Source organism: Leucopleurus acutus, assembly GCF_964270905.1.
Source record: "Leucopleurus acutus genome assembly, chromosome: 6".
Taxonomy (NCBI): domain Eukaryota; kingdom Metazoa; phylum Chordata; class Mammalia; order Artiodactyla; family Delphinidae; genus Leucopleurus; species Leucopleurus acutus.
In genome coordinates this window covers 82876587-82897151 of record NC_139149.1, presented here as the reverse complement: position 1 = coordinate 82897151, position 20565 = coordinate 82876587, and the positions used below count along the sequence as shown (strand labels likewise).

At 39.3% G+C, this 20565-nt stretch overlaps 1 protein-coding gene across 2 annotated transcripts in view; it reads left to right on the top strand.

Annotated features, from left to right (window-relative positions):
• The window catches only part of SATB2 (SATB homeobox 2), a 187042-nt gene that overhangs the window by 151325 nt on the left and 15152 nt on the right, over nt 1–20565 (top strand). The window lies entirely within an intron of this gene.

Here is a 20565-nt window from a genome sequence, read left to right as displayed (position 1 = left end):
ATTGTGACAGACCTTAGTATTTTTTAGATGAGTTCCTGCTGTGTTTGGTTTCCTGTCTTTTAGAAATCTACCTTCATTTGGGTTGCATGTTTTGTTTGCTTAGATTTTTGCTCTCACTGAGAGAAATAATATTTATTTCTGAGAGTCATTGATCTTAACTACTGACGCTTGCTGTAGTCTAAAGTCAATTACTTTCGGGAAGAAATATTAATGAGGGTTTCTACAGTTACACCTCTTCGAGTTGTGCCACAAATTGTTTTGTCAGACTGTGAGACTTATCCTCCTGTCCAATACCACCAATTCCAACTGCCACCAAAGAGGATCCTCTAAGGCCTGTCGGAATCTCCTTGTGTGTAGCAAGAAGAGGGCCATTGAGGCAGGAGTGCATGCACGTGTGCACATGTGTGTGAAGAATGGAAGATGAGGATGAAGGAAGTGTGGGGCATGGGGTCTTGATCAGAGAGCATAGGAGAGATGGTAAAGGACACAGTGAAATGCTCTGCCTGAGGTTTCCTGTCACCTTTCCCCTTACTCCACCCTCACATCCCCTGGGGAGAAGCCAGAAGCCAGTGGGGCCATTATATCACTTTTCATCCAAATATTGACATCTCAGTCAGTGCTCTCATGCTCTCATTGGTCACTTTCCAAAGTCATGGAGTGAATCGCCCAGATCGTTAGACTCATGAGTTCATAGAGCTATACACATGCAGGAGTCTCTTATAATATCCACAGTGAACTCAGAGGGGAGGTAAAAAGGGGTACTTGGTTAATAAGTGGGAGAGCCCGCTGTCCAGGCTCTGGATTAGTGCTTGGGTGACTCATTCCCCGGAGATGAGCCCCAAGTCTTACCCTTCAGGACCAGCCTTCCCTCTCTTGTCCTTTCCTAGCTGGGGCCTCATCCAAACACCAGGGCACCTCCTTATAGATAATTAGACCAACGTGCTGAGTCACATGGAGCGGTGGTTTTTAGATTTTGAGTTTTAGTAGAAATTAAAATTAAACAGGGGCACATTGTAGGTTCACCAACCTTTTATTTTAGAAAATAAATTTATTCAAAAAATTCAAGGTGGTGGAAGTAAGAGCAAATACTGAAATGGAATGTACTTTAAAAATATTATTTTGGCTGAATTAGAAAGACCATTAAAATTAGTTGTTATAAAATATATTTACAAATAAAAATTAATAAAATTGTCTAAGTAAAAAAAATCAATGGGCACTCACGTTTGTTATTCATATATTTCATACAATAAAATAACAAACAAATTAATGAAAAGGATAGCCTTAGGCAAAAGATCTTACAAATGTATAAATTCAGTCATATGAAAAACTCACCATCACCCTTGTTTTTCTCATTTTGATGTGAATTGATCCAAACTTCTGTGTTGAACCAACATAGGGCCAATGACTAGCTTCAGGAAACTACTGACTTTGTGTGGACTTTTCATTCAGGGTCCATCTTAGTCAATCCAAGCAAGATAGAAACAGAACAGGAGTGAAAAAAATTGATTTATTATAGACATTAGTAGCATTTCTTTTTTATCATAGGATGATGACAAAGTTGAAAATTTAGAGAAGTTTGAGATAAGGATACTAATACTTGTTTTCCATTAAAATGAGGACCTCCCTTCATTTGGATGATGGCTCTTGTATATTCCTGTCTCCATTCTTTGTCCAGAAGTTCTCATCTCTGTGAGGTCCCTGTGTTTAGGTAGCTAAAATGACATTCAACATCATATTTTGTCTTTTAACTGACCATTCTGAGTAAAGTAAATCTTAGAAGCAGGCAGCCAATTGATTTATGAGTTTTATTACCTTTTATGTTAGTGTGTCAGAACTAAAGTGTGCTGACAATAATGGCTAAGAGTCAGTCTGTAATTTTCCTTTTTAGTTTTAAGCAGTCTGTGGCTATTAACATTAACTTCTGATATCACTAAGAGAATTCACTTATTTTATAAAAGATTATTCCTATCACTCAGCTCTTAGCTAAAGAGTTTACAAATAAGGTAATTTTCTCTACACTGACTTTGTCTTAGCCATTGACCTTGATCCCAGAACAACTGTGAAAGTCTCCAATACATCACTTATTTTTTTTTTTTTACGTCATGCCTGTCCAGGTGACACTGCTTTGAATGCTGTATTTCTCTTTCGTGATATGAAAAATGAAGAGAACTTAAACTAACCAGCAAAACTCTTGAGACTGGAGAATAGAGTTAACACAGCCTCTGTGATTTGGGAAGGACTGTATTCAAAAAGGTCCCAGACTACTTAAAAATGTCTGTAATTGTCCAGAAGTTAAGCTGTTGGACTCAGGGTTGGGATTCACTTGTGCCTTTGTATCAATTAAAATTTTAGGAAGATATAATTGCTTACATGTTTTAGGAATTTAAAAATTCATATGTTGGTAGTACTAGTTTGGTGACGTTACATTTTGTCTAATTAGGCAGAAAACACGCCATTTTTAAATTTTTAAAATTTTTAACCTCTTTATTGGAGTATAATTGCTTTACAACGGTGTGTTAGTTTCTGTTTCATAACAAACTGAATCAGCTATACATGTACATATATGCCCATATCTCCTCTCTCGTGTCTCCCTTCCTCCCACCCTCCCTATCCCACCCCTCTAGGTGGTCCCAAAGCACTGAGCTAGTCTCCCTGTGCTATGTGGCTGCTTCCCACTAGCTATCTATTTTACATTTGGTAGTGTATATATGTCCATGCCACTCTCTCACTTCGTCCCAGCTTACCCTTCCCCCTCCCTGTGTCTTCAAGTCCATTCTCTACATCTGAGTCTTTATTCCTGTCCAGCCCCTAGGTTTTTCAGGACCATTATTTTTCTTTTTCTTTTTTAGGTTCCATATACATGTGTTAGCATACAGTATTTATTTTTCTTTCTCTGACTTCACTCTGTATGACAGACTCTAGGTCCATCCACCTCACTACAAATAACTCAATTTCGTTTCTTTTTATGGCTGAGTACTATTCCATGGTAAATATGTGCCACATCTTCTTTATCCATTCATCTGTCGATGGACACTTAGGTTGCTTCCATGTCCTGGCGATTGTAAATAGAACTGCAATGAACATTGTGGTACATGACTCTTTTTGATTTATGGTTTTCTCAGGGTATATGCCCAGTAGTGGGATTGCTGGGTCGTATGATAGTTCTATTTTTAGTTTTTTAAGGAACCTCCATATGTTCTCCATAGTGGCTGTATCAATTTACATTCCCACCAACAGTGCAAGAGGGTTCCCTTTTCTCCACACCCTCTCCAGCATTTATTGTTTGTGGATTTTTTGATGATGGCCATTCCTACTCGTGTGAGATGGTACCTCATTGTAGTTTTGATTTGCACTTCTCTAATGATTAGTGATGTTGAGCATCCCTGCATGTGTTTATTGGCAATTTGTATATCTTCTTTGGAGAAATGTCTATTTAGGTCTTCTGCCCATTTTTGGATTGGGTTGTTTGTTTTTCTGATATTGAACTGCATGAGCTGCGTGTATATTTTGGAGATTAATCCTTTGTTAGTTGCTTCATTTGCAAATATTTTCTCCCCTTCTGAGGGTTGTCTTTTCGTCTTGTTTATGGTTTCCTTTGCTGTGCAAAAGCTTTGAAGTTTCATTAGGTCCCATTTGTTTATTTTTGTTTTTATTTCCATTTCTCTAGGAGGTGGGTCAAAAAGGATCTTGCTGTGATTTATGTCATAGGGTGTTCTGCCTATGTTTTCCTCTAAGAGTTTGATAGTGTCTGGCCTTACATTTAGGTCCTTAATCCATTTTGAGTTTATGTTTGTGTATGGTGTTAGGGAGTGTTCTAACACCATACACAATTTCATTCTTTTACATGTAGCTGTCCAGTTTTCCCAGCACCACTTATTGAAGAGGCTGTCTTTTCTCCGTTGTATATTCTTGCCTCCTTTATCAAAAATAAGGTGACCATAGGTGCGTGGGTTTATCTCTGGGCTTTCTGTCCCGTTCCATTGATCTATATTTCTGTTTTTGTGCCAGTACCATACTGTCTTGATTACTGTAGCTTTGTAGTATAGTCTGAAGTCAGGGAGCCTGATTCCTCCAGATCTATTTTTCTTTCTCAAGATTACTTTGGCTATTTGGAGCTTTTGTGTTTCCATACAAATTGTGAAATTTTTTGTTCTAGTTCTGTGAAAAATGTCATTGGTAGTTTGATAGGGATTGAATTGAATCTGTAGATTGCTTTGGGTAGTATAGTCATTTTCACAATGTTGATTCTTCCAGTCCAAAAACATGGTATATCCCTCCATCTGTTTGTATCATCTTTAATTTCTTTCATCAGTGTCTTATAGTTTTCTGCATACAGGTCTTTTGTCTCCTTTGGTTTTTAAATTGTTAAATATGGGTGAAATCAGTGATTATTAAGAGGCTCTGATGATGCAGCATATTAAAATACACACAGAAGTCCACTCCACTTGTGGTCACGGAAATGTGCCATTTAAGTTTCTTTAAGCAGTTAGGGTACACTATTTCCCAATTTTTTTTTAATTATAAAGATATGAAATGGTGACCTTTGTGCATAATTACTCACCAGATATAGTCTGTTAAATTAGGGATCCACAGATGTACTGGATAAAAGAAAGAGCTTGGAATCACCCCCTCCCCATTCAGTGCTTTCTGTGATGTTGAGAAGTCCATTAGAGTCAGAGCCTCTTTCCTCACAGAAGGAAGGAAAATTTTCTTGCCCTTTGTTTGCAAATAGTTTACTAATTGGTAGTCTTATATTGCATGCAGATGTGTTTCTTTTTTTTTAAGCCCATGAAAGGTTTGAAAAATTCAAGCCCACGTTTAGAAATTAGGATATTTCATTTAAAATCTGGATTTCACATAGCAATCCAGAAATTCAGAAGATCTGACCCACTGGGCCACATGGCTGGAGCTGACATACTCTATTCAGGACACATCCTTGCCATCCTGCTGCAGGATCCCCACTGCCCACATGCTATTTCCATGCACATATGTCCCATCCACTTTGTTCACTTAGGCTGCTCCTGTCCCGTCACTCTGTCCCATTGAGACCAGCTTGCCCCACGAGTCCTACATCCGAAGCTGCCACACTAAAGCCACACACGCCTTTGCTGTGTGCTTCTGATTTCTTCCATGGTAGCCATTGTGTGTCATTTATTTTTATAATTTTAACACCTAACAATCCTTGAAATGCATGTTTGATGGAATTTCCCTTCAGGGATGAAGCTAGGTTATAGTTGGGCTTGGGTCCGCTAAGGGGTATAGTCGGCCCTAGAGACTTGGGAGTCCTGGAGGAATGAGATGTTTTTTCCTTGGGAATTCAGTTCTCTCCAGGTTTGATGTCATATGGAATTATCCCGTTTCTCCAGTTTTCTTTCTGATATTCTAAGTCTCTTTTGAACCCCCATTTAAGTTCCTACTGTCTAAAAAGTGATTTTCCAGGCTCTGAACACACCTTGCAAACTAGATTCACCTACACTATGGACTGTCAGTGGGGGCAGTATTGCCCCAGGGAGTAAAAATTGATTCTTGGGGGCATAAAAATCTTGTTTACAGTTGTTTATTGCCCTCCAAAGGGACATAGTACATAAAGAGATATTCTGTATATCTGGTATTAAAATTTCATGATGCAGGGAAAATGATTAGGAAAAAATGCCTACAAAGGCCCCTTTGGGGAATAATAATGAAAAATAAATGTTGCAAAATGCTAATATATGTAATATTTCTGGTTCATGTATGGATAGCGCAAAGAAGACCAACATAGGTGAGATGAAATGGTATGACAAACTAAAACATTCCACGAAAAAGGTGAAATACATTCCATTGTTTACCTCAAACGGTTGGAGACAAAATGATTTCTTGTGGTTGTAGTGATTTTACCCCTAGTGATTATTATGACCTGAGGCCCTATCGTGAGGGGCCTCAAACTTAGAATCAAAAACTAGTTAGGTCAGGGTATTCATTATTACCAACTCCATTTTACAATTGGAAAAACTGGAGCAGAGACGAAGAGCCTTGCCTGAAGCCAGGATCGCCAGCTGAATGAAAACACAGGCGTTTTTGGCATTCAGTCTTTCCTCTGACTTCACTCTCAGTGCAGTAGAGAAGAAAGGACATCGCTCATGCTATGACTAGGTCACTGAGTGGGGTTGATTGGGAAGCATTTGCCAAACTGTTCCTGTCTGTGCCGTTTGTGCTTTATTGCTTTATTATATTTCCACCACAGTGTTTCCATGGGTTATTTTGTAAGTCCAGGAATTCTGAGCTTGCTGCTATGTGGTTTCCTGACAAGTACTTGTTTTAAAATTCCATGCCGTACACTGAGGAAGAATGTGAGAGACCTGGTGTGTGACAGCTGACACCAGCTTTATACTTCAGCTTGTCTGCATTGCCACCCGCTCAGGGTATTCTCAGCATTTTCTAAGCTACCGAATCCCTGTGCTGATGTCAACCCGTGGTTCTCAACCAGCGGTGACTTTGCCCCCATGGGATATTTGGCAGTGTCTGGAGACATTTTTGATTACTATAACTTGGGGATTCTACTGATATCTACTGGGTGGAGGCCAGGGATGCTGTCAAATGTCCCATAATGCACGTGACAGCCTCCCCACCAAAGACTTACCTGTTCCACAGTGTCAATAGTGCTGGGGCTGAGAAACCCATGTAGAAACCCCACCAAGGTTGTAGGGGGCAGCATCTACTTGCACATGTGAGAAACTGAAGCTTAGAGAAGTTTAGTAACCTGCTCAAAGTGGGACCTTAAGTCCACATTAGTCTACATTCAGCGTCTGACTTTTTTCTCTGTGCTAGAAAGAACTGCTAAACATGCAGCAGCCAGCCTTCCCTGAATACTTGCTGTTATAGCTGTCTGGTATTAGGCAAAGCTGTTTATGTACATCATTTAATTTTTAATCATTCTACTGAAGAGACCTAGTTTTGTTAGCTTCTCTTTTACAGGATATTCAGTGCTGTGAAACCTGTAGCTCATTGGTGTGATGTCAAAGAACTGATGTGACTGAAATTTTCACTTTCTCTTCAGCTTTTCCGGCATTTTTGAGGTAGCTTTGGAATGTGACTCTCATTGCTAGCGTTTAAGGGTATTTGAAATCTATGATTAAGCCCTGAGAATTTGATCATGGCTTTCTGCTTCAGCTGTAGGTATATTTTGATTTGTGAATTTGCTTTCAAAAGGACAGTGTCTAAGAATATAAATAAGCTAATTAATTAATCAATTAAGGATGTTTGCAAATTCTTTAACCAGGTTACTAGAAATTCTCCCATTTTGGATTCATTCCAAGCTCCTAGTCAAAGCCTGCTATCAGAATGTGGCTCTAGAGGTTTGAAACTCTACCCTAGTTGTGAGGAAATGTGCAGATAGACACCTGCCATTTTAGGTGAAGTATTATAGCAGTTGGGTATACGTAGGTCCTCAGTCGGGAAAACTTTGGGAGTCCCTGACCATCAGTCAGGAGCCACGCTAGCCTTTTTCTTATTAACGTTATGCTATCCTTCACGCATTTATTCAACTTGGAGAGCGTTCCTCATTTCTTTGTTACCAGTTAGCCTTTCAGCACATCCAAACTTTTAAATTTGTCACCAGGAATATAGAAAGATTTGGAGGTTATTTACAACTAACTCTTTTTATTCTAGAACATGGACATTTCTATCTTGGGTTCAGCTTCTTCCAAAGTGTAGTGAACAGGTTTCTCTTGGTGGTGATGTGAAAAAGTTGAATAACCTCCTTAGAGTTGCTAGCTGATAGATTGGACATTAGCTATGGCTTTGTTTTCTCTAGAGATTTAAGCAAGTTGCTTGTCTACTTTTTAAATTTAAAGTTTCTTAAAGTAATTTTTTTTTCTTTTGCAAGACATAGAAATTCCAGCTTAATTATTGGAGACATATTCAAAGAAATTGAGGGTGAAAGAACTTCATGAAAATCCAGGTGTAGGACTGTGAATATGTGAATTCTCTGAACCTGGGACTTGTAATTCAGCAGCTGGAGTTCGTGGATTCACCCCCTCCTTTGCAATCCTGGATATAACATACCCCCTCCCCATATCAGCTTCTTCCTGCTATCAGTCTTTTTCTTTCTGCTCTCATCTGATTTACCATTTACTCTATAGTTGTCTACCATATGACTTCTGCTTACTATGCATAGTTTCTCTGAATTATAATTCTACCTTCTCAAAACCTTGACCTGCCCATGACCTCTGCTCTACCTCATGACTTTTTTGTATGCCTTTATGAAATCCAGCTTCTGTTACCCGCTCTTATTTATTACTTTAAATACTTATAAGAGAGAAATTGGCTGGTCCACCTTATCCCCATGAAGGCAAACTTTCTTGACACTCAATTTCCAGCCAGTAATGTGAATGCTTAATTTGGAAGTCACTGCATTTTAGAGAAAGGGCTTTGTTGGACACAAGGTTAGAATGACCTCAAGGAGCATGGGAAGTGGAAAGCTAGCTGGCTGCAGACCACCTACAGGTAACCTGTGAATGCCATGTCCTTGGGCTGGGAAGTTAAGGCCCTTTAGGAGCCCTGCATTTGTCAGGATAGATGGTAGCAGGTATGATTAATAAGTCTAATATAAAATTCTCATGGGGCTTCCCTGGTGGCACAGTGGTTGAGAGTCCGCCTGCCGATGCAGGGGACACGGGTTTGTGCCCCGGTCCGGGAAGATCCCACATGCCGCGGAGCAGCTGGGCCCGTGAGCCATGTCCACTGAGCCTGTGCGTCCGGAGCCTGTGCTCCGCAACGGGAGAGGCCACAACAGTGAGAGGCCCACGTAGCGCAAAAAAAAAAAAAAAAAAAATTCTCGTATCAAGGGAGATTTATATGACTTTTTAAATGTAAAGTGCTCTGGACATGTAAGCAGTAAGGAACTAATGCCTAAGAGTGATTTTAAGTTTGTGTGTATCCAAAGTATTATGCCTTTATATTTCATTGCAGTTTTTCTAACATTTATCATGTACATCCATGCTTTCAGGCACTGTGCTATAGATCCTGATAGGAATTAAACTTAAAATTTTATCATACTCTGTTCTGGGTCTGCCTATTTACTGTTTTAAAGCAGGTTCAGCATTTTACCAGGCTTATCATTTTAATAATTGGAGTTAGCTTTCTATTTCTCATTCTTCATGGGGTTGTTCCAGTGTTTTTGCCAAGCAGAGCTTGCCCTATTAGTGACTAAATCTTCACAACACACCATCTTCCAAATTAAACATCCAGGGTTAGCTATTGGTTGGAAGTGAAATGTCAAGCAGCTGGGTTCCACTTCTCCCAGTCTTTTCCTGTCCTGTGGCAGCATAGAGAACCTTGGTTTCCTGAGTAGCTTGCTCTTCCATAATTGCTGTGTTCTTTAAATAATAGTCTAATTGCATTTTTGAGAGGCAGCGCAATCCCTTCAGCTCATGCTGTGGGTTACTGATATACTCCTTGTTTCTCAGATCCTGAAACTGAGTAGAAGGCACTTTGCCCAATGCCACTCTATAGGTGAAGGGAAGAAGCAGGATTAGCTGTGTCACTTACGTCAGGACAAATACTCACTGATACGAGTTTCTGCACTGCTCAGTGCTCAGAAACCACTCAGATCACTAATATAAATTACATTTATTTATGTCTGTTTTTAAAGGTTTTGGGACAGCAAGGTACTCCTCCTATATATTGTCATATTCTTTTCCTTCTGGTAAAATTAAAGTAAGAATATTATAAAACCTTTAGCACCTTGGCCTTTTCTTGATGTTCTGATAGAAAATGAGACTAAACGTAATACTTTTGAACATAAAGGTTAGTTGTCTTTTGAAAAATATATATTGCGATGGAATAGTTAGAGAATGTTCTTGCTATTGTTCTGTTGGCCAACTCAGTGTAGCTATTTTCTCCCTCCCTCCCTACTTCCTTCCTTCCTTTCACTCTCCTTTCTTTCCATAATCTGAAACGTCTGAAACACTTTTTTTTTAAGCTGAGAGAGCTTAGGGCAATGACTAGTAAATTTTGTGATGGGGCAAACTGATTAAATGTGAGCAATGTGGAGCAAATTGAGAAAGAGAGGCGAAATAGACCAAGTCAGTGCGTTCACATGCATCCTGCTGCTTCTCCACCCACAAAAAACCAACAATAAACTTAAGGCACTTGTGGACATTGATGTGTCCTTGTTCTAATGAAGGGCCTTGCCACATTTCATCTGTGAGAAGGAAAATACCTCCTTTATACTTTTATAGATATCTAGCAAAGTCTGGCTTTTGGCAAGGCCGATTAAAATTGACTGATAAAACTGTTTTCAGACCCAAGCTGCAGACACAATTGAGAGGTTGCCATTTTTATTCATCGGTTCAGCAAATATTGGTTGGGTTCCTTCAGTGTGCCAGGTGGCATTCTAGGCACCACGTATATAACAGTACATAAAACAGAATTTCACATTTCACACATCTATTGAGCAGCTCTCCCCTTTACTCACGTAGATTGCATTTTTTTTTTTTTTTTTTTTTTTTTTTTTTTTTGTGGTACATGGGCCCCTCACTGTTGTGGCCTCTCCCGTTGCGGAGCACAGGCTCCGGACGCGCAGGCTCAGCGGCCATGGCTCACGGGCCCAGCCGCTCCGCGGCATGTGGGATCTTCCCAAACCGGGGCACGAACCCGTGTCCCCTGCATCGGCAGGCAGACTCTCAACCACTGCGCCACCAGGGAAGCCCTAGATTGCATTTTTAAACAGACTTCATTTTCCCTCTGGCTGCCTTGCCTTAACCTAGAATTCGGACTACGATTTAGTGGAATCCATAGATTGTATTCCTTTCTCCGATCCCGACCTTGGGTGCCATCTCTGTGCCTCAGTTTTTCCAGCTGTTTCCCGAATGTACTGGGTAATATCTTTAAAACACATAGAGCCTCTCAGAGATGACATTACCTTAAAAAAAATGTTTGAAGATACCAAAGCTAACAGATCTTCTGAGTCTATTCTCTAGAGTCCAAAGAACTTCAGAACTTCATCCATGTGGAGAAACCCTTCTCTGCAGATGTACATTTCTGTTGCTTCTGCAAAGACAACGAATACCTTTCATATCAACAATTAACTATGAATGAGAAGCATTCCAGTAGAAATTTTAAGGAGGTAGTGAGAAGCAGCTCCCGTAGTCCTTGAACAACACATTTTCTGCCACAACGAGCTCATTATTAAGAGGGACTAGTTCACACACCTGACCCTCCAAAGGCCCCAGCTTTATCAACACCAGTGAGCCAGGTGGTTGGTTCAAAACAGTGAATTAGCCCATACCCCAGTGCCAAATAATAAGGTTGCCACTTGGAGAAATCATCCTGGGTGAAGAGAGAGAACATGACCAGGACAAAATAAGAAGTGTCTGTCTGTGTGGTCGGGGTGAAATTAGGGGTGGAGTAGACATGCTTATTATCCATCTGTTTTTCATCAAAACTGTCTTTAAAAATGCTACTTGGGTCACTAATCTACATATGCAGTTCTTTGTAAAACTATGTTAATCACTTCTGTAACACATTAGAATCCACAAAGTTGTGAAGATGCAGTAATGATGTTTTAGTCTCTTCGGTCCAGTATTAAATAAGCATTTACTATCAGCAGCTCTGTACAGGCTCTGACAGACTTAAGGAGAATGAAATTTTCTCTGGTCTTGAGTCGCTTGGAGGCTACCAGGGAAATGAATACAGACTTTTGCAGAACAGGCTATGTATTCGTAGGCTGAGCAGAGATACAGAATTTGCTAAGATCTTAAGACAGTCTTTAATGGGTCCCACATACTGAAAATAATAATGGGTGGTTTTCGTGTTACTTCAATTCCTGGCATCACGACCTGGAATTCTACCTCTTTCCCTCCTAGATAAGCAAGTAAACAGAAGAGGAAGTATGTATGAATAGTGTCATTGTAGAAGAATAGAAATCAGTTCTAATTTACCAAAAACAAAACAAAGGTAAAAATGTAAAACATTTGCAAATTTTACTATTGATGGTAATGAATTATTTAAAGTGTAGTTCATGACAAATGTGTCATGTACTCCATGATTGAACGACACAGGGTTAAGAACCTGATGATAAGTATAACCATTTGATTTTAATTTTGAAAAATCATGATGCCTTGCTCACATAATGGTAGAAACAAACATAAATGCTTCTTTTGAAGTCAGCACCTTCTGATTATGATTTTTAAAAGCACATATAAAGTAGATGACTGGGATTTGCTTAAATCTGAGTGTAGTTGAAAAGTTCTTAAATACAAAAAATTTTTCTGTATATGTTCATTAACCCCTAAGCCTTTCTATTCAGTGTTTCAGGAACTAGAGCATCTTGTAAAGAAAGAAACTACTTTCTATTTCCAATGAACCTTTGACCAAACGGGAAAAAAGATGATAAGGTAAAGAAAAGGGCCTGTAAGTGACATTGACTCCAGTCACAGGGTTGTGACCTTGGACAAGGGGTTTTATCCCTTAGAATTTCCTTTTACTGTTTTGTAAACAGTTATAACCTGGATTAGGTGATCTCAGAGACTATTCCGATCTGAAACACTCATTCTGTGAGTTGGTTCATCTATTTCTGATCCCCATTTGAGTATTTTCATGCAAATGTAAAAAACAAAAAATAACAAAAACACATGGCCCCTGGGAGGTTTAAATGCATTTTGGAAAAACAAATTAGCATCAACATAACAAATTATGAACACCTTATAGGGGCTCAGAGAGATCCAGTTGATTTTCTTATGATTGATAGTTACGACAATTACAAGAGAAAGCCAGCCACTGAGTTTTAAACTATCGTAGCCAAACCTACCTACTGTGGCTTTTCAGCTGTTTCTGTTTAGTGTGGAAATCTAATGTAGCTGAAAACTACTGCTGATTTTTATTAAGTTGAAGTCTAGAACTTCCCCTTGTAATGATAGACAAGCATACTTTCAATTAAAGGAAAACTGCCAAAGTCCTGAAATTCATTTATTTTATTATTACTCGGTTTAACCCTAGAAATGGGAGATCAAGCAAACTAGATAGATTTGACAGTTCCGAGGTCACAAGTTCAATTTCTTCACAAGTTGTTTCTAGATCTAATTCACTGCAAATCATATAGCCCTTCACCTTTTGATATGGAATCTTTTAGGGAATTGTATATCACATCAAGTTCATCCTAATCCCTTTAGGGCTGGGAAAATGACAGGCAAGTTGGGCCAGGTGAAGGAATGCCAGTGACCAAGTCTGGAAAGCACAGGAGGGACGGGTATCACTTTCGGTAGCAGATCAGGGTGTGCTGGAGTAAGCTTACACCAGTTAGCAGGAACTGATGGTTAAGTTTTCAGGAATTTTGGAAGCTGGTTTTTACACCATTAGTAGAATGGAACTGGCCGTGGTTGAATTATTCACACTGTAAGAACTGGCAAATGATTCAATTGGAGCTTTTTTTCTGTAGAGAGTCTGTTGTTAAACATTTACCAGCACAGTACTGAATAGACTCCAATTAGCTTTTTTTTAAAAAAAGCTCTGTGGATATCCATGTATTTATTTTTCATAAGTAAGACATGCCAAAAGCCATTTTATGAAAGAAAGGTTTAGGTGTTTCCATAGCTGAATGGCTGATTGGTATTACAGCTAACTTGATCACTCAGGTATCAGAAATAGCTATATATTTAAACAGCCGTCATTTCTACTCTTTCCTCTTCATGCTCTCCTTTAGTTTACATTTATTACTCCATGTTCATGGCATTTGTCTTTGCATTTCTTTCTGTGTGTGGTATACAAGGCTAACTGAAGTACCTGGTTAGATTCATTTTGCAGAATCAGAGCCATGTAACGTATTGAGTCCATTACGTTGGGATTCCCTAGTGCCAAACACCCAACAGATTTGGGTAGAACACAGGGGCAGTTATTTTAACAGAGTTACTTTGTTAGATACGATAAAGTGAACCCTGACAGTGCACTTCAAAATGAGGAGTCGATTATTTTTTCAAAGTACTCTAAACTTAGGGAGCCAAAATCTATGATGTGAATGCTTAAACATATGTGGATATGGAAAGGTCTTTTTATTTCTATTATGATCTAAATGAACAGAATGTGCCAAAGTGAGCATATACTGTTTAAGTGCAATGTATACATGCAAATGGTTTCTTAAATATAGTTTTTCTCATTTCAGTTTTTTGACAATTCATGTCAACAGTGTACTCAAAACTGTGGTACTAGAAGAGCAGAAAGGGAATTGTGGTTGACACATGTCAAATATTTCCATGTAGGTATAATTTAGGAGTATACGTTTGAGAGAAATTCTTATTTGAGTTTGTGCTTCATGTGAAATGAAAGCCTCCCAAAGAGATAAAGCTAAAATAGTCAAACAGTGTGTGTAGTAAGTTAATACAGTCATTTCCTTAGTAATGAAAGGAGAGAAGCAAATTGACGGATTCTTTTGCTTGTAAAACATAATCTGGATCAAATGCATCAGTATGTTCTATCAGTTGATGAGTCTTTGATATATCTTCATTTTAGAACTACTGAGGTACCAGAGGAGAAGTTTTCTTGTCACTTTATTTGCAAGAAATCAACCAATTTATTTTGAGCTCCTAGAATAGCTATGCTAGAGATGGCATGCTGTACTTTGATGATCTCTTCATGTTTGCATATGTGAAGCACAGTTGTCCAGTGCACTCTATGAACATGTAATGTCCTCTGTGTTCTGTGTCACCATTACTCACGTATAGAACGTGTATGTAATCAGTTCCTATTTTATGTCACATTCATCTGCATTTGCAGCATTTCAAAGACTAGTCTGAAACATCTTGGCACAGATGGGGATAGCAGAGATGCTTATAAGTTCCAGAACTACAAAGACACAGATCAAACATATGATATTAATAAATAGCTTGGATGGGGGGAGGGGAAGGATTAAAAATTAGGTTATTTATTTAGAAAGTTGAAACTCTCCATTTGTGATCATTACTCTGTTCTTGAAAGGAAATAGGTGCTGGATTTTGTGTTTTGTTTTTTTGCTCCAATCCTCACGTTTCCCTCCTCCCCCTTCCTCATGTTTTGAATTAAAACCTAAAGACAGACTGAAAGAGTATATATAACTGCAAAAAGGATGTGGTAAATCATGGCAGAAGTTTGTGATCTCACAGACATGGTGGTGTCAGGGGCTGAAGACCAAAGGCGAATCCCTAGCTTCCAGTGGATTTACTTGAAATCCTTCACCCTTGTAGCCTATCATGTATAATAGCATATCATGGATAATTACATTTTTACAAACGGTAGAGAAAATCATTTTGACACACACGTAGTATTTTCTAGCCAGACCAGCTTTTCAATCTTTTACAGCTTTCATGCATTAAGGCTCATTTTTTCTTTGTTTATTTTTAAAATATTATCATTAATAATAGGTTTGTTCTGCGGTCAACCTCTGAGTAGAAGATACTGAGGAAGACCCTTTTTTCCCTATTTGTCCTAAGTCAAACATTCGATACCTTTTCCTTTGTAGAAGTTTGTGTTACTCGTGTTTTTCATTTAAAAAGTTATGGCAACCAAATTTTCATGGAGATTTTTAGGAGTTTTGGTCATTTTTCAGCTTATTGCTATGTGAAACAGAATGAATTGTGTTTAGTGACCAGTCACTGGGGGAAAAAAACAACAGAAGAAGAAGTCATAGAAGAAATAGTGTCATTGACTTTGCACTACCTTGAGATGATGTGAATTCCGACCAGGTGAACCTAAAGAAGGCTGTCCCCATTAGCCACCTAGCTGCTTCAAAATTCCAGGGCCCAGAAAAAACTGGGGGACAATATTCACTTTCTTAACCCTTTCTGATCAGATGTGGTATTTCATTTTGAAAATGAAATTAATTCCCCTGAGGCCTTTGAAACTTTAATAATACCCAATAAATAAAATCATATCTAATAACTCAACGGTTTCATTTGGCACCATCATCGTCTTCTAGATGTACTGCAACTGCAGAAACATAAATACTTGCAGGCTTCGAAAGCCCAGTTTCTATTTGCTAAATAAACTTAGCTGCTTTAAATTCCTCTGTGTATAGTCATTAATACAATCCACTTTGACAGCATTTAATTAAAGTGCTTTTCTCTATTAAATTCATTAAAAGTTCTCCCCCAACCCCACAATGTGTATAACTGCTTTCCAGATGCTGAGTGGCAGGGACCTGTGAGGCTCACTTTAAATAACTTCTCATTTCTCTTTGAAAATGTTTATTACATACAGTTTAGAAACTGTTAAGTATGACTTAGAAAGAAAGTCAGATTTCAGGACATGCTCATCCCTTCAGCAAGTTCTTAAAAAAAAAATTAGTTTAACTCATCTGAATAAGCATTTATTATCTGCATAGTCTTCTTATACTGTGTCAACATTCCTAGGCACTTAAGCTGGGAGGTAATAAAGGTATGATTTCCATATCAGAGTTGGCGAATTTGCATTAGTTCTCAGCAGGTCTTGGCCTGAATGCCTTTTCCTGCAGATTCAGGGAGAGTGAGCTGAACAGTCCAGTATTAATAGATTATTGACAGTTTAACGTCTTGGCACCTACTTAGCCCATGAAGTGTAATAACCAGGAAGCTGTCTGATATGAAAGCAGTCAATAGCATTCAATCAAAACCTTTCAGTTAATTGCTGGTTGACCTTAGAGATTTCCTTTAGGCAATGCTGTCTTCAGTTTAGACCAAAAGGACTGTATTTATTTGTAGAGTTTATTCAGAGATGATTATTTAATATCCATTGCTCCAGTATATGTGGTAAAATTTGCCTTTTCTGTGTCTACCACATGAATTGTCTTTTTGGCAGTGCTTTTCACAAATATTCCCTTTACCAGTTCTACTTTGAAAATATCTCATTAAATCTGTTCTCTTCTCAGAAATAGAAAGTTGGGAATCTTGAGGGAACACATGATCAAGTGTTTTAATATGATAATAGAGTTTTTTTTTTTTTCTTTTTCTGCGGTACGCGGGCCTCTCACTGCTGTGGCCTCTCCCGTTGCGGAGCACAGGTTCCGGACGCGCAGGCTCGGCGGCCGTGGCTCACAGGCCCAGCCGCTCAGCGGCACATGGGATCTTCCCGGACTGGGGCACGAACCAGTGTCCCTCGCATCGGCAGGCGGACTCTCAACCACTGCGCCACCAGGGAAGCCCGATAATAGAGTTTTGATAGAATTCTTTGCTCAGTCTGGAATTATAATTCCAATGGAGAATCTGACAAAGCCAGAAAGTATGCTCTCAATAAGGGTAATTATATAATCCCTTAAAGGCACTGCACCTGAAAACAAAAATGTTCTTTAATGCCAAAATGCTTTTCTGATCTCTGTAAGTATAAATGAGATGGCTTATATTTAGTTTCAGATTCTTTCTTCATGGATTTTTTCCCCCATGGTTTATTTAGTTTTAGTTGAATGTTTCTAAAAACAAATTTTAATAAAATCTAAATAAACTACAAAGGTGGCCAGGAAGCAGCAAAGGCCATTTCTGGCCCTAACTTTAAACCATTGGCCTTACTCGCTTTGGACTGTGTGGTGTTGGAACCACAGTGGTTCACTCAAAGTGGCGGCAGAAGTACATACTTTGAAAATAATTTTGTTACTTTCCTTTCTTTTTGGTTCTTCCCACGCGAGTTAACGTCACTGTTTCTCCTCTAAGGATAGGCATTTAATATTTGTTTTGGAAAAGACCTACAGTGCTTTCCATAGCATTGTGTGGATAGGCAGAGTTCCTTCGCATTTCATTCCATTGAGGGCCATTACTGTCTCAGGCTTTATTGTGCTACCTGTGATCCATTTTTAAGCAAATACATCTAGTTTTTATAATTTTCTCTCATTGTTACTTGTTGTTTTGCCTCCAGCAGCTTTTTTTTTTTGGTCATAGAAACTGTCTGCTGCAGACCTTTTGAATTCTCTTGATAGTAGAAATATTTCTGGAGATTGGGGAGGGGGAGAGTGAAGCAAGCTGATGAATATGTCAGTTTTTATCCCTGACAACAGTGACACCCAGAACGCATGTCTCTGAATGTCAGTAATTTTCAGGCAGATAATTGGGGCGGGGGGTGGGGCAGGGGCAGAATTAAAGAACTGCTTGAGCCGCTGTATGGTACTGGTGGCTTGTGCCAAGTGTGTGTGTCTGTGAGTCTAGTAAGTCATTACGAACTAGTGTGATTTAGCCCTTTTCAGTACTAAGTGTATTTTTAAATGAGTGTCGGTGTGAACTGGCCACTTTTTCCTCCCTTACAGCTATTAGACGTTTTCTAATTTTTAAGAAGACTTTTGGTCTATATAATATGGCTATTACCAATACAGAAGTATTCTGGAAGTTTTAGGATAAATTTTAAGTTTCCACTATTCTCTCAAAACACAGTGTCTGACCCTGTGCTAAGTGCTGAGTGTGTGGAGGAGAATGTAACACAGAATCTATCCCTAAGGAGCTCACAGATTCGTGGAGAGACAGGTGTGTGGACAGATGACTGTAGTACAGCATGTAAGTAAGTACAGAGAAAGAAAAGCACAAAAGACGGGCACATATGCCCAAACCGAGTGGGCCGGAGGACCCAGAAGGCTTCCAGGAAATAGTGCTGCTAGGGTTCCTTACAGAATTCCTCACTGGAGGAGCTTTCCAGGTAGAGGGGACAGAGGAGGCAAAGGCACTGAGATTAGAGGGGCAAAACAGCACGAGGGTGGGAACTATAGCTTTTAGAACCATTGGAGCACAGCCTGAAAGGCAGGGTTCAGGAGCAAGGACGGAGCAGGGTCACCTGCTGCACTCAGGTCATGGAGCTTTCTTGGATGTGCGAGAGGCCTTGACCCATCCTGAGACCACTGAAGGCCTTTCGCAAGATGCTGTGTTGGCTGTGGCTGGGAGGCCTTTTGCGAAGTAATGGTTACTAATTCAGGCAAGAGATTTTAAAGTCTAAATAACAGCAGTGAGAGAAGAATGGAAAGGGGAAAATTAACCAGCAGCACGTGGGATTGGCTAGATGTGGAGGCTCAGAGGAGGGGGAAGGAGTCAGCGAGAACTCTCAGATCCTAGCTGGGGCAATGTGGGGTCTTGGAACACCAGTCGAGAGCAGTAATGATTAATTCCCTGATAATGTCAGTTGTAAGTGTGTTTGTTTTGTACTGAGTTTTCAGCTATTAAATTAAATCCACCCCTAAGCAGATTCACATTTGGAAGTGTAATGACTTGACAGTTCTAGTTTCTGAGGACGACCTACACAGGATAAGCAAATATGCTTAGAAAAGCCAAGGCAGCGTGGCACAGAGACAAAATTGGACTTGCTTGGTGAATCTGAGTAGATAAGGATGCTGCATGACCGGCCTTATGGGAATATAATGGTTCATCGGCAGCTTGGAGACTAGAATCTTCCTTGTGGGAAGAGGAATTGCCAATCCAGTTACTTTGCCCCGGGGAATTAGGAACTGGGACTTCTCTTCCCAGTGACCATCCTTGGTACCCTGGGAGCAAAAGACTTATTTTCTTGAGTAAACCACGGTCTGAGTAAGAGTGCCTGGCCCTGTCTGCTTTTCCTCTCGCGCCTGGTGTATTTACCACAAAGTTTAGAAGCAAAAGTTTCTCCATACCTGATTAGTAAGATGATCGATGTGGACAATGTAAACCAGTATCCTCGTAATGAATTAAACGTGGTTTCAAATTTAAAAGAATACTCTAGAATTAACCTTTCGGAAGTTTCACCTCACATGATTTAATTTTTCCATATTCTTTTTTCCTTGAAGGAAAAGAAAACCAAGGAAGCCAGTCTCTGATGAAATTAAATGAAATTGAAAACTAAAGGCTGTGTTTGATAAGCTCTCATTTGACACCTTTTCACTGCTAAGTCACAAGGAATCTCTGTTGACACTTCCTAGAGATCAGTGGCCCTTACCTCACAGTCTGAGGGGAAAACCCTTCCTTGATCATTTGACTTTGTTTACCCAGTTTGGACGTTAGGGAATAATAAACCATAATATGTCCGTGATGTGGTATTTCTAGATACTTTGTCTTTTACCAGAGTGGTTGATTATAATGCACTGCTTAAGATTTGCTTTCTATAAAAGGAATATTTGTACTTTTATGTGTTTGATTCACACAGTGCAGTTTTCTCAAGTCCTGTTATTAAGTGGTTACATCCAGAAAGCAAAAAATATGCTGAGGTAGTATTTTGTTGGTGAACATCTAATATTTTCACTAACCATAACTGTCAGATTGTTCTGACTTCTGAGTGCCCCAACTGTAAAAATTATACAGAAAATTTGGCCTATCAAGGGATTCTAAACAGCCCCATGTGAGACCTCAAACACATGGATTACCTTCTTTCTTTCTCCCACCCCCCTGGTAAAAAATCTAATCCAAACACCCTTTCTCCTTAAATAATTTAAACACTCTTCTTTAAGAAGCTGGAATGCAACATAACTGCAGTGTCACTAGTGCCATTACAATTATGGGGATTTTTCATCTTATACTGAGTCTTGGCTGAGTTGTGTCAGGCAAAGTCTCTCTTTTTTGTTCTGGCAAATTTTGACAAAATTGGGTATATATATATTTTTAAATGGTATCCAAAGATAGAAAAAGTAAAAATTCCTTTATTACC